The sequence below is a fragment of the Cibotium barometz genome, chromosome 31, assembly GCF_041138505.1.
Source record: "Cibotium barometz isolate CiBa-2024 chromosome 31, ASM4113850v1, whole genome shotgun sequence".
Taxonomy (NCBI): Eukaryota; Viridiplantae; Streptophyta; class Polypodiopsida; order Cyatheales; family Cibotiaceae; genus Cibotium; species Cibotium barometz.
Genome location: NC_141076.1, coordinates 47,834,967 through 47,837,533, shown reverse-complemented (window position 1 = coordinate 47,837,533; position 2,567 = coordinate 47,834,967).

The following is a 2,567-nucleotide window of genomic DNA, read 5'->3' as shown; positions in this document are numbered from 1 at the left end:
TTTGTCAAAAAGCTATCCATAGAATCACCTTCGTTCATATGCTCATTCTCCAACTGTTTTCGGAGGTAAGCAACACGAGCCTCATTTCTTGCCTGATACAATGTGGCAAGTACATCCCAAGCATCCTTAGAAGTCCTGCAGGAGCGAATATGTGGGATAATGGTACGTTTGACAGACAGCGCAATCAAGGCATGAGCCTGCGCATCTCTACCATCCCAACGAATCTGCTCTGCTGAAAGTGGTGGTTCTCGAACAGCTGCTACAGCACTTGTGCCTGCACCATCATCTACAGTACCTGTTTCTGATGTGTTTGCAGCATTCCCAGCCACAATAGGACGTGCATCAATACCCTGCACAATGTTCCATAACCCCTTTGCTACCAATACATGTCGCATCATATATGCCCACAATGGATAGTTGGTGCCATCCAACTTATCCTCAGCAGCCAACATGCGGAATACATCATTGTTGTCAACCATGGCCAATGACTGTACTACTAGATGTAAATGCTGTCTGTAAGAGGTAAACCTGTATAAAATCGACCTGTGCTATGCAGCACAGCCCAAAACAGACGAATGGGCACCTGTCCTGCAGATTTTAATCTTGACAGAAAATCTGCACAGTAGGACGATTTTGCCTGCGCAGTACTTGCAATGCAAAAACGGAGGGCGAAATGACTTCAGATCAAAATTCTGAAACGACAGAGCCCTACGGGGTTTCCCACGGCATATACTAACCTGCAGACGCTCGTGAAACCTCGTTGCAATCGGAGGAGATGAAGCGGCAGGTGCCGGTGATGCTGCCCGGGAGAAGGAAGCCTACTCTGATACCAATTGTTGGAATTAGGGTTGCAGGAATGCACACACAACTTCAAGAAGATGAGGAAGCTTGAGCACAACACAGTAGTGTATTATGAGTGCCAAAAATGAAAGATAACCAGCCCTAGAAGATAATGGGCGTATATACAATGCACGGGGGAAAAAACCTCCTAGTGAGGGAAAAAGTGCCCCGGCGGTCCTAAGTGTGTTCACACACATCACTACTATAATATGGTAACAGACTTTTCATCAACGTGAAGCCCATGGGACTCAAATCCTAACACAATCTTAAGAAAAATAATATTTTTAAAGTTTTTAATGATAAATGAATTTGTTGGACCTATTCCAATTCTTTTAACTATAAACATGACCATATTTCGACCAATATTGGGGCTAGCAAATCTACCAATCATATTAAAACTTTAAATTTTAATAGCTAAAAATCAAACTCGATATAAAGACTATATTATATATTGTTTAGTAAGTGACTACACACGCACGCACACATTCTAATTGTCAATGGGCCTATTCCGATCGTTTTAACTATAAACTAGTGGCTACAAATATCTGTATGTGTGTGTGTGTGTGTGTGTGTGTGTGTTGAAACTTGAGGATCAAGCTCCCATGGAGATGAAAGTGTACTAATCCTATATTAACAACATCATTAATACTAATCTAAACTAGGAAGGATGACACCTAAACATAATCATGATGAATACCCTAAAGCAAGCACAATTAGGTTACAAGAGTGAGACTTGTACTCATAATCCTATATTAACAACATGATTAATACTAATCTAAACTAGGAAGGATGACACCTAAACATAATCATGATGAATACCCTAAACTAATTAAGCTTTATACGCAAGCACAATTAGGTTACAAGAGTGAGACTTGTACTCATAAAGAGGCTTGAGAGCTGGCTTCATGTTTCATTGCTTGAAATGGTCCCCTTTTATATGAGGAGATACACTCTTGGGCTTGTATATCAATGTGGAATAGTTCTCAACTCTTCTCTCTAGCTCATATGTCACCTCAAATCTCAACACCCCCCCTTGATGGTGACTTGACCTCACTTTATTTATTTTTTTACATTGATACTTATAAGCTAAAAAACAAGCAAATATACATTACTTAGAATTTGTTCCTAATACACGAGAAAAAAGTTTTGAATTTGGAATCTTGTTATGCTCATCTACAAGATCACTTTACTCAAAATTCATTAAAACTTTGAAATTCTTTAAATTGAGTAGATTTTTAGTTATTTTTTTACAAAAAGACAATTTTGACATCTGTCACATCTGGGCTACTTAGCATCTCATAATAATTGCTTTATAAAATAGGGCAAACTTGTATCCATGTAATTATAAAATAGAGCTACTTAGTATCTCATAAAGATGGCCTTATAAAATAGAGCTAACTGGTATCCATGTAATTATAAAATAGAGCTACTTTATGTCATAAAGTAGATGGCGGAGGATTGATTTCTCTCTCTCTCTCTCTCTCTCTCTCTCTCTCTCTATATATATATATATATATATATATATATATATATATATATATATATATATCCATCCATCCGCTAGTAGATCAATTACCTCTTCAATCCAGTGCATTGTTAATGAAGATGTTGTTGTAAAAGGTCTCTCCGAACAACGTTCACATAATTATCTCTTTTTGGGAAAGAGACCACCTTGACCTTTCCATCCATGATGAGATCATGCACAAAGTGATATTGGATCTCAATGT